The sequence below is a fragment of the Cupressus sempervirens genome, chromosome 2 (genome assembly GCF_028749045.1).
Source record: "Cupressus sempervirens isolate cs-2001-9-10 chromosome 2, ASM2874904v1, whole genome shotgun sequence".
NCBI lineage: Eukaryota > Viridiplantae > Streptophyta > Pinopsida > Cupressales > Cupressaceae > Cupressus > Cupressus sempervirens.
In genome coordinates, this window is record NC_143119.1 from 276,233,919 (window position 1) to 276,247,290 (window position 13,372).

A 13,372-nucleotide genomic window follows, 5' to 3' on the forward strand; every position below is an offset into this window, starting at 1 on the left:
AAAATAATTATCAAAGATGTATTTGGCCAACTCTATATATATTGTTAGGGTCTGTTGGCCCTAGGTATTATGTTTCATTGTCTAGAACCTTCCTAGGGGGCATAAAATTGCCTATTTTAAAAAGGCTTGAACATTGTCTAGAACAAATTTGGGTGATAGTTCGTAGCATTGTCTTGCATATTACTGTAATGAAGGTGCCCATTTGGGTTAGCATATTGTAATGGAGAATTCTATTATTCGACATTTGTGGTGATAATAAGAAGTCCATGTTTTGTTCTCAAATTTGCTATTGTTTTGTTGTTTTCTATTATGGTTTATGGTATTAAGAAGAGGACCCTTCATCAAGTGGTATTAGAGCTAGAGTTCTTGAGGGTGTCGATAGATCATTGACTATGAGGCAGTTCACACTAGGACCAGGGTTTGGGCTGAGTGTGTAGATAGATTGCCGATTGTGAGGCAATTTGTACTATTGTTTCAGTGGAAGCACAAAAATGCCTCCACAAAGAGAGGATGGTGGAAGAGTCAAAGGTATTACACCTAAGGATTTTAGAACCCTCCAAAGGTTAATGCAAGTGATGTGAGAACAAATTCATAGAGGAATGAATCTTGTCATAGGAGATGATGAAAGTGAGGATGAAAGAGAAGAAGGAAATGTGGACCTAGACATAGTAGAGGAAGTTCTTAACCCAAAGGAGGTGAAGCTTTTTAGGGTCATTTCTAGTATTGGAAAAAGACCTAAGTTTGATGTTCCCACATTTTCAAGAAACCTCAACATAGAGGAATTGATCAAGAGTACTTTGAATATGGAGATATTGAAGATCTAGATAGGATCAAGTTTGTGAAGGCCAAATTAAAGGGTCATGCAAAGATCTAGTGGCAGGAGATCCAGTTGGATCAAAATAAAAGAGGAGAAGGAAAAATGACTAGGTAGGATCAGATGGTGGATAAAAAGAAGTGATAGTTCATTATCATGGATTATGAGCTTAATATATTGAATAAAATGCAAGGGTTGAAGCAAGCAATAAAATCTATTCAAGAGTATACTGAAGAGAGTTATTGAGTTCTCATTAGAATTAGCCATATAGAAGTTGATAAGGAGAAAGTCACCCATTATCTTAATGGATTATGACCAAGGATTTATGATGAGATGAATCTTGTTTGAGTGACCACTATTGAGGAAGCATACCAAATTTCCCTAAGGGTTGAGGAGAAACTAAGCAAGAAGTTTGATAACAAGAATAGTAGACGAGGTCGTAGTGGAAGAATTAGTGGATGATCTTATGGAGGTCATAATGATGATCATAAGAACAAGGATGAGGCTAGAAGTAGTAGTCAGAACCAGAAGGGAAATAATTCGATCAATTTCCATGATTAGAGCAATAAAGATCATAGAGAAAGAGGTTGAGGACAAGGATCTGGAAGAGGAGGCTTTCATGGGAAATGTTTTCACTATGGAGAAGAAGGGAATAGAGAATTTGAATGTACCTAGCACCAAGGAAGGACATATTGAAGAATAGAAGGCCAGGCTAGAGTTGCACATGTTCATGAAGATGCTAGATGTTGATCAAGATGCCAGATGTTGATGAAGATGCCAGATCATTGCATTCTAAAGATGTTGAAAGAGGAGAGGTCCTAGTTAATAGAAGAATACTACTGAGCGGTAAGAATGAACTTGATCAAAGGAGTTTGTTTCACACAAGGTGCAGTTGTGAAGATAAGTGTTGTAATGTGATCATTGATGGTGGAAGTCTTGACAATATGGTGTCAAAAATGATGGTCACAAAGTTGAAGCTAAAAAGACAGAAACACCCATGTCCATACCATATTGCTTGGGTGTAAGATGACAATAAGGTCATGGTCAATGAGTAGTGCTCAGTGAAGTTCAAGATTGGAAGCTACCAGGATGAGTTACTATGTAATATCATACCTATGGATATATGTCATATGTTGTTGGTTAGGTCGTGGCAATTTGATAGGCACATTTTACATAATGGGCAAGCAAATACTTGCCTGTTGACCAAGGATGGAGTGAAACATAAGTTAAAGTCATTGAAGGATAAAGAAGAAAAGGTATGTAGTGCTGCCAAAATATGTTTTATTGATGGAAAAGAATTTCTCAAAAGTATGAAGCATGAGCATTTGTATTTTGCCACAATTCCAAAAGATAATAAAGAAGAAATAGAGGAGGTGCCTACATAAGTTACAAATATGTTGGGAGAGTTTTCTGATATTGTATTAGATAATGTACTTGATGGATTTCCTCTAATGAGGAAGATTAGTCACCAGATGGATTTGGTTCTAGAAGCCAATTTTCCAAACAAGGCAATGCATAGAATGACACTAGTTGAAAGTGAAGAGTTCAACATAAAACTTTATGAGTTGTTTAAGAGGCTGATTTGAGAGAGTCTGAGTCCTTGTTTAGTACCAACTATATTATCACAAAAGAAGAATGGAAAATGTAGGATGTGCATAGATTCTCATGCTATCAACAAGATCACAATCAAGCATAGATTTTCATTGCCAAGGATGGATGATATTATGGATTGTTTGAGAAAAGTTGAGTATTTCACAAAGATAGATCTAAAGAGTGGGTTCCATTAGATTCATATCAAAAAAATTGATGAGTGTAAAATTTATTTCGAGACAAGTGAATGATTGCACAAGTGGTTCATCATGCCTTTTGGGCTAACCAATACACCGAGCACTTTCATGTGGGTCGTGAAGGAGGTACTAAAGGAGTTTCTGGGTAAGTTTGTTATTCTTTATCTAGATGATATTTTAATCTTTAGTAAAAAATTGGAGGAGCATTTGATCCATATTTGCAAGGTGTTTGATAAGTTGAGAGAAGAAAAGTTGTTGATAAAGCTAAAGAAGTGTAGTTTTGTAAAGGAGTTGGTGTACCTGGGATTTCTAGTCTCAATAGAAGGTTTGAAAATCGACCTAGAGAAAGTGAAGGCTATCCTTGAATGGCCTACTCCAAGGAGTGTGATAGAGGTAGGACCTTTTCATGGACTAGCTAGTTTTTACAAAAAGTTCATAAGAGGTTTTAGCAGTAATTGTGGACCCCTGACTGAAACAATGAGAGGGGATAGGAAAGAATTTAAGAGGACTATAGGGGTAGATAAGAATTTTAATCTGTTAAAATAGAAGGTTATTGAATGACTTGTTTTAACACAACCTGATTCTAACAAGGTCTTTTAAGTAGACTATGATGCTCGTTTTACTACAATAGGAGCTATTTTGAGCCAAGAAGTAGACCTATTGCTTATTTTAGTGAGAAGCTGAATGATGCAAAAAGAAAATATTCTATTTATGATTAGGAATTTTATGCTATAATTCAAGCATTGAACAAATGGAGACACTTTCTTCTTCCTAAGGAGTTTGTTTTGTATACTAATCATCAAGCTTTGCAATATTTAAATAGTCAAGGAAAATTGAAACAAAGGCATTTGAAGTGGGTTGAGTTTTTGCAGAGTTATACATTCTTTTTGAAACACAAGAGTGGGAAGTTTAACAAAGGTGTAGATGCTCTTAATAGAAGACAACTTTTACTAACAAAAATGTAGATAGAGGTGGTCAGGTTCAAGGAACTCAGTAAATTGTATCTAGATGATCCTAATTTTGGTGAAACATTGAAGGCCTGTGTAGAACTTGTTACAATTGACAAGGCAAAGTGGTTGAATTTCATAATCCAAGATAGTGTGTTGTTCAAAGGAAGCCAATTTTATATTCCTAGAATTTCAATGAGAGAGAATCTCATCAAGGAGAAACATAGTGGAGGATTGGCTAGACATTTTGGTAGAGATAAAACCATTGCTTTGGTTGCTGAGAATTATTACTAGCCATAGTTTCAACAAAATGTAAAGAAGCTTGTACAAAGTTGTAGAGTATGTTAGATGGCGAAATGAGTGAAGTAGAATAAAGGGTTGTATCAACCATTACCTATACGAGAGAAGCTATGGGAGGATGTCAACATGGATCTTGTTCTTTGATTAATTAGGACACAATGTGGGCATGATTCTATTTTTGTGATGGTTGATAGGTTTTCAAAGTTGACACATTTTATTTCTTGCAAGAAGGCTAGTGATATTGTTCATGTGGCTGAGTTCTTTTTTAGAGAAGTGGTAAGACTACATGGTCTACCAAAGAGTATAGTTTCGGATCGAGATACTAAATTTGTTGGGTATTTCTAGCGTACATTGTGGAAGAAATTGAAGACAATGTTGAAGTTTAGTTCATCACATCATCCACAAATTGATGGATAGACAAAAGTTGTGAATCATAGTTTGGAAAATTTAGTAAGATGTTTGGTTGGAGAGAAGCCAAAAGGATGGGATATGATTTCGCCATAGGCAGAATTTACATATAATAATTTTGTCAATAGGAGTACTAGTAAATCACCCTTCTAAATTGTATTTGGGAGTAGTCCTAGAAATGCTTCTAAGTTCAGGTAGTTGGATAAATGAGAGATAAGTAGTGTTGAAGTAGAAGAATTTATTGAACATTTGAAGAACATCCATGAGGAGGTGAGGAAACACATCATAAAAATGAATACATAGTACAAGACTAAGCCAGATGTAAAAAGGAGGTATAAGAAATTTTAGTTTGGAGATGAAGTCATGGTTCATTTAAGAAAGGAGCATTTTCTAGTGGTTACATATTATAAGCTAAAGATGAAGAAGTTTGGATCATGCAAGATAGTGAAAAGGCATGATTTTGGAAATGCTTATGAAGTGGAGTTTCTTGTTGAGTTGAATATTTTACCAGTATTTAACATTTCAAATTTAATAGAGTATTATGAAGGAGGTGATGGATATGATGTTACAAGAGTGGATTGGAATAAACCAGCAGCTAGTTTGACTACAAAAGAGGTTATGGAGATACTAGACAATCATGTTGGCAAAAGTACAAGGAACAAAACTTATGAGGAATACTTGGTCAAATGGAAAAGGAGGCTAGTAGAGGATTCATCATGGCTAGCAAGGGAGGAGGTTCACCATTTTGGTTCTTCTTTGAACACCTAATACATGAGAGAGTCGCTTCTCAAATTACCCTGGGTGTCTGATGCAGGAGCATCCTAGGTTTAAGGGAAATCTTGCATCACCCAAAAATATTTTATTTTTAGTCTTTTCTATTTTAATAATGACTAGTAGATAGGGTGGTTACTATTTATGGGAACTTGCTAATTTTAGTATTTTTTTCACATGAGCTTAGAATGTTCTCATTTTCTATATGAAGGTTCATTTTAGAGTTATAAGCCTACTATAAAAATCTCATTGCTCTAGCTAAGTATCAAAGAAGTTATTATGGATTTTTGGCAGAACCATTTGTAGAAAATCATCAGGCTCACTATTGGAGGCCTTAGAGTGCTTGGATGAGGTCCAAAGACTTAATGGAAGGGTGATTGCACCATTCTGAGCCTATTGACTAGGAGCTAGTGTTTCCAAAAAGTGGTCATAATAGCCAATCAAAGCAATAGTTTGAGAGTTATGGCCTTCCAAAGTTGGGCTACCTAAAATACCTATAATAATTGTCAAAGATGTATTTGGACAATCTATATGTATTGTTAGGGTCTGTTAGCCATAGGTATTAAGTTTCATCATCTAGAACCTTCTTGGGCGGCATAAAATTGACTATTTAAGAAAGGCCTGAACATTGTCTAGAACAACTCTAGGTGATAGTTCAGAAGACTATCTTGTAGATTACTATAATTAAGGCACCCATTTGGGTTAGCATATTGTAATTGAGAATTCTGTAATTATGCATTTGTGGCGATAATAAGAAGTGCATATTTTGTTCTTGCATATTTTGTTGTTTCTTTGTTTTATGTTATGGTTTATATAGTATTAATGGGAGCACCCTTCATTAGATCCCTTTCATGATTTGAAAACAATTTTGGCTTTCTTGTATTTTTGTGTTGATGTTTCATCTTCCCAATCTTAGAGATGGGAAAGTATACAAAAGGAAAATTATGTAATTAGAGGAGGATCAAATACAATAGAAGAGGATATGAATTTTTTTGATTTTTTAAATAAATTTTTTATGGGTTTTCTATTGCAAATTGTTGTTTTTCTTCTTATTTTCTTCCCTAAATTTGATACTTTGAATCCTAAGATCATATCATTGACCTAGTTATAGAATAAAAATGTATCTATCTAATTTTGAATCTAAATTAAGTTTGTTGGTCCTTGTATTTTTTTACAAGAAATCCAATTTATGAGTTGTGAATGTAAATACTTGCCATTTTGAGGGTCACGACAATACATGGGGTCTTTTAAACTCTTTTCAATCTATTTTCTATAGTTGGAGAGGGTTATGTATTATATTTTCATGTTCTCATTTGTGTTTACTTTTTGGTTTGTTTATGTTAGTGTATACATGGAAGAAATTTAACATTCAAGGATACTATCTTTTCATGTATTCATTGATTTGTTGAGATCACATAATTGATATGTGAGAGAGGGAAAAGTTGTTTTTCATATGAAATTTTCAAATGTTGTTAGTGACTGCGAATTTTATGATCAATGTTCAACATGTTATCATATTCTAAAACCACACATGTTGCAAGGTGGTATATGTTTGAAAATGGATTAGTGCCTATTGATGGGTTGTTGGTGGTTAGTTTGGTTATGAATTTAACATTCAAAGGTGATTAAAGTTGTCCATGTATTTCAATTTCAAACAAAGAATTCAGTTGGTTTACATTAAGACTATGGAAGAAAGCTAATGTTGCTATAGGAGGTTGAAGGGGCTCATGTCGCATGTCTCTTTATTAGTTAGTGCTAAGAGTGTCAGATAGATAGTAAACTGAGTTAAGTGGAATAATCGATCCTAAATGTTCACAAACCCCTTGATGTAGACTTAGTTGAGTGATTTATTTCCTCCTAAGTTTTCCAAAGTGAGGCTTTGCATCATTTTTGGTATCAAAGCTCTCAGATTGTATGAAGTTTGATGTTTTATATACTCGATGAAGAGTCCTCAGTAGGATCAAGCAAGGTGATGAATGCAAAATTAGCTAAAAAGGTTGAGGAACAAGAGAAGCTCCATCTAACAGAGAATAGAGAATTGAAGGATATGTTAGCAAAATTAGAAAATAATAAATGGAATACATGAAATATGTGGTTGAGAAGAAAGAAGTGACAAAAGAAGAGGAGGAAGAGGTCCGAACTGATGAAGAGGATGAATTACCTAAACATAAGGGGCCATTAATTAGAGCTTTGAAGGCTTTGGGAGGATAATCCATTGAGTTACCTATGTTTATAGGAAAGATGGACGCTAATGTAGTTTTGAAATAGATTGAAGCTTTAGAGAATTTATTTGATTGTGAGAAGATTTCAAAATCATAGCAAGTGAAGTTGGCTAAGTCTAAGATGAAGGGAGCAATCCTTACATGGTGCAATTTTCTACAAGAAGAAAGAGTAAAGGACTACAAAAAAAATTTGTTCATGGAAGAAGATGGTGTCTATGGTGAAAGAGACTTATCTTCCTAAAGATTATGAAGCATAGTTACATCAAAAGAGGTAGATTCTCAAACAAAAAGATATGGAGATATGCACTTATAGGAATTCCAAAAATTGTGTCTAAGATCAAAATTGATAGAACCTAAGAGTGTCAAGATAGCAACATACCTGAGAGGTCTAAGAATGAACATACAAGAGGAGTTGCAATTATTGAGTAGTAACATAATAGCTAAATGTTACCAACTAGCTTTGAAAGTGGGCAACAAAATTAAGAGAAGAAAAGAGAATAGTAGTAAAAGTAGAGGAAGATAGTCATTTAGAGGAAGAGGCACATTTCAAAGAAGAAGTCCAAATTTTCAGCCACAAGCGAGAGATTTAATGAAATAACCAAGTTTAATAATTTTAGAGAATTTTTTAGAGGTAGAAGACCAAATTTCAAAGAAAGATCGCCAAGAAGAATGACTTGAGCAATAAGATGTTATAATTGTAATCAAGAAGGTCATATGACACACAAATGTCTAGCAAAGACAACCTCAAATACTCATGGAGAAAGGAGAATAAATCAAACACAAGAAGTTGATTCATAAAATGATTTAGAAACTTATTATAATCCAGAGAGAGGAGAATCCCTTATGATGATAACAAAATTTTTGAAGATGCCTATAAAAGAAAAACCACCATAGAGAAAATCTATTTTCAGAACTACTTGTAAGTCTGGAGGAAAAGTTCACAAGGTATTTGTAGATTTTGGCTCTATAGAAAATTTCCTAGCTCTTGAAATGGTGGAGAAGCTAAAAATAACAAGAGCACCTCCTTTGTATCCTTATTAAGTGTCTTGGATAAATAAAGGACAACATAGAATAGTGGAAGAACAAGCTTGGGTTGAATTTCAGATTGGAGCATACAAAGATAGATTGTTGTTTGACATTGTCAGTATGGATGCATGTCATTTACATTTTGGCAGTCCATAGAAATATGATCTCAAGGCACAAAATGGAGTAAATAACACATACACCATCACAAAGAATAGAAAGGTCATTGAATTAATACATCTAACTAAATCAAGCCAAGAAGAAGCAAAAACTATAGAAGCTAAGATCACGGTAATGGGTAAGAAAGAATTCCTAAAGGAAGTGAAAGGATAAAACTATCAACTTTTTACATTGATCACCATTCTGAAAGATAAATTACAAGAGAATGTTGAAGATCATATTGAGGAAGGAAATTAAAAAATGGAAAGTTCAAACTTGAAGGTGGAAGTGGTAGAAAAAAGGACATAAAAGGTATTGGAAGAAGTTAAACTAATTCTGGACAAGTAAAACAAAATCATGGCTAATGGATTGCCAAGAAGTCTCCCACATATATGAGAAATCATTCATTGCATTGATCTCATATCGGGTTCAACATTGCCAAACAAGGCTACATACAAACTAACACTACAACAGATTGAAGAAATGGCAAGACAAAATTGAAGAATTACTTAAAGCTAGTTTGATTGGAAAGAGTCTAAGCCCATGTGTAGTACCTATAGTCCTAGCACCTAAGAAAGAGAAAACATGGAGGCTTTGCACAGATTAGAGAGCATTGGACAAAATCACCATAAGGTACAGATTTCCAATGCCTAGTATAGAAGATTTGATTGACTTTTTGGGTAAAGAGAGATACTTTTAAAATATTTATTTTAAAAGTGGATGCCATCAAATAAGAATTAGGCCAAGAGATGAATGAAAAAAAATGTTCAAAAAAAATGAGGGATTATACAAGTGGAAGGTAATATCATTTGGATTGTCTAATGCTCCTACTACATTTATGAGACTCATGAATGGAATTCTCAAAGATTTTTTCAAGAAAATTTGTGATAGTATATCTAGATGACTTCTAGACTTGGTGTTAAGGTGGCTACAAGAAGAAAAGTTGATGATTAATTTGGAGAAGTACAGTTTCATGCAAAAAGAGCTAATCTACCTTGGACTTGTAATATCAAAGGGAACACATAATATGGTTCAAAATAAAGTAAGTGAAATGCTTTCTTGGTCAATTCCTTAAATTATTGTTTCTATTAGAAGCTTTCATGGTTTAACCACTTTGTATAGGAAGTTTATTAGGAGTTTCAACTTGATTTGTGCACCAATTTTGAATACTATAAAAGGAGGGAAAAAATAAATTTGTTTGGATACCAAAAGAAAATAAAGCCTTTGAACTTATTAAGAAAAAAGTACCTCAACAACTAGTCCTTAGATTTCTTGATTTTAATAAAAAATTTCAAATAGAATGTGATGTAAGCAACATAACAATAGGAGGTGTACTTAGTTAAGAGGGTAGACATATAACTTTCTTTATTGAGAAACTCAATGATGCTAACTAGAAATACTTTTCATATGCTTTGGAAATGTATGTCCTTGTCCAATGCTTTAAAAAATGGAGATACTATTTGTTGCCAAAAGAAATCATTGTATACAATGATAACTAGGCCCTTAGTTTCACAAGCAATCAAGAGAAACTAAATCATAGACATGTATGAAACCAATGTTAGAGACATTACAAGCTTTTAGTTTTCCTATAAACCATAAAAAGGGAATTTAAAATATGTTTGTTGATGCTTTAAGTATAAGAGCTTTGACTACATCACAAATTCACTTGGAAACTATAGGAGTTTTGAATTTGAAATATATGTATGATAATGATTCTAATTTCAAAGAGATTTATCAAGCATTTACTAAACTAGATGATAAGTACAATCATGAGTATGAAGATTTTATTATTCAAGAATGGTTACTATTCAAAAGGGGACAAATTTGCATACCAAAATGTTCAATGAGATATAACATCATACAAGAGAAACATAGTGGAGCACTATCCAGTCACTTTGGACTAGATAAGACTTTAGAGCTGGTTTGTAGGCATTACTTTTGGTCAAAGTTACAAAAAGATGTGAGAAAATTTGTAGAACAATGCACAATTTGTTAGAAAAGCAAAGGGAAAAGTACTAATTCTAGATTATACCAGCCCCTACCTATTCCTTCAAGACAATGGGAAAGCATCAGTATGGATTTTGTTATGAGATTACCAAAAATCAAAATGAAGGCATGATAGTGTTTTTTTTTGGTAGATAGGTTTAGCAAAATTGTACATTTCCTACCATGCAAATCTACTAAAGATGCTTCACACATAGCAGATCTCTTCTTTAAAGAGAAAGTCCAAATTCATGGATTATGATTGAATATTGTATCAGATAGAGATGACAGATTTGTAGGTCATATTTGGAGGACCCTTTGGAAGAAACTTAGCACAAACCTATCTTTCTCAATTGCTTATCATCCACAAACCAATGACCAAATGGAATTTGTTAATATATCTTTGGGAAACTTGTGAAGATGCCTTACAAAGAAACAAGGAGAAAAATGGGATTCTATACTTAGACAAGCTGAATTCACATACAATGACATAGCAAATAGAAGTAGAGAAAATCTTCATTTTAGATTGTGTATGGTACACACCAAAGAGGAATTATTGATATTAGAGAACTTTCAAACACTTCCTTTGTATTTCACATGGTGAAGAATTTGCTAAAGCTATTAAGGAAGTCCAAGATCAAGTCAAGTTGTGGCTACATAATTAAAATAAAAAATAAAAATAATTTTTTGATCATAAAAGAAGAGAAGTACAGTTCAATGTTGGTGATGGGTATGTGCAGGATCATGGTCAACTAAACTATGCCCTTAAGTGGCAATAACAAATTAGAAAATCAAGGTTATGTCAACTTGACGTGCAATTTTCTACTTGTTTTTAACTTTATATCAAAAAGTTGAGAGAAAAGAATCTCTAGTAAATTGAATCTAGTTTCTAAACTACTAGGACTTGTCTCAAAAAAATAAAAATTGATTGGTCAAAATTTTTAATTTAATGCAATATTACAAAAAATTTAAAAATAAAGATAAGAAGTAGATGTATGTCTGACCACCTTAATCAAAATCAAATGATAATATTTTTAAATAATATTCTAGATATAAGTAGTAGACTCGTGTCTAGATGTGAAACATATTTTTTGGATATTTTTATTCTAAATAAATATTAATTAATTAATTTTTAACTTTAGTATTTTAGAATTTAAAAACTCTCATTTCTGACCACCTTAACTAATTCAAAACTATGTAAAATTCAATTTTTCTTTTTTTTCCCTTATAGTAGAAGAAACATAGAATGTGATGCATCTTTTAGGTTTAAAAATGTCATACCATTTGAAAGTTATAGTTGTTTTCAAGTAGTGTGTTAGTTAGAACTTTATACATAACTATATTAGAAAATAAGTAATAACTACTTACTAAACTCATAATTTGACAAACCTTACATTTATGGAAAGATAAGAACATTCTTAAGAAACCCTTTTCATTTCATCAAATTTTGGTGAAAAAAAAGTTGTCAACTACATGTTTGAAGTAAAAATCACATAAATATAGGCCAAAAGCACATTTTAATGATGTTTTTAAAGTTGACCATATAGGTTTGATATCAAAAAATATAGTAGATCTGATAAAGATACTAATTGTTTTCATTTAACATTTAGTATCAGGGTGGGTGGGAAAAAAGTTGAGATTTTGAAATGGTTTGAGATATTTTAGAACTACAGATTTTTTAGATCACTACTTTTTGGCACACATGATCCTGCACATATCCTAATTTAGTGTGGGCATATTTGAGGAAAGAGAGATTTCCTCAAACCAAGCATACTAAATTATTTCTTAAGAAGGTTGGTCCTTGTCAAATCTTAGAAAAGTATGGACATAATGCTTACAAGATTTAGTTACCTCCAAAAATTGGCATCTCACCCATATATAATGTTTATGATCTCACATCATACAAAGGTTCAGAAGCACAACCTACACAAAAGGATTCAGTAACAACATATTTGCAAAAACTACCCAAAATAGCACCACCTTAACTAGAGAAGATACTCTATACAAAGATAAAGACGACTCAAAGGACACAATACACTCAGTATTTTGTCAAATGGAAGAACATACATGCAACAAAAGTATTTTGGATGGATGAGAAAAAAATTAATAAGCATGGTTCATTACTATAGCACCGCATCTCAAGTGGACTTCAGATTTAGTCCACAGGGGAGTATGTTGCAAAGGCATACCAGATAGATTTTGCTACTTGAACTAACATGGTGAAATATGCTATAGGAACAAACAAAGATGAAACAATACTTTACAATTGTGCAACATGAAGATATAAGAAAGATGATGCTATAGGAAGTACATACACTATGAAGGAAGTTTATTTCATGGTTTAATGTGTTTGTTAGTAGGATTAAAATTTTGATGTTTGTAGTAAAGTCCTACAATGTGGTGACATAAATGGAGTAGTGATTCTATAAGCTCTCTAATTATATCCACTTAGGATAGAGTTAATTTTATTTTCAGTTGAGTCATTTTTCTTTCTAAGTGTGTGCATGTGTTTAAAAAAATTAAGATAGCTACGTAATCAATGGCTTCAAGAGGCTCTAAATAGCTAGAAAAGTTTGTGATAGATTCAGATACCTAACCAATCCCTTTCATGACTCAAAAATAGTTTTTACTTTCTTAGTCTTTTTTAGGGTGATGTTTCATCTTCCCAATGTTAGAGATGGGAAAGTATTAAAAAGGTAGATTATGTAACTGAAGGAGGATCGAATACAATAGAAAAGGATATGGAAGTTTTTGAAGTTTGCTGATTTTTGTGGGTTTTCAATTGGAAATGATTTTTTTCTGTCTTTCTTCCCTAAATTTGATACTCTAAATCTTGAGATCATGTCAATGATCTAGTTGCAGAATAGCAATGTATCTATCTAATTTTGAATCTAAATTAAGTTTGTTGGTCCTTGTAGTTTGTTACAAGAAATCCTATTTTTGAGTTGTGAATATAAA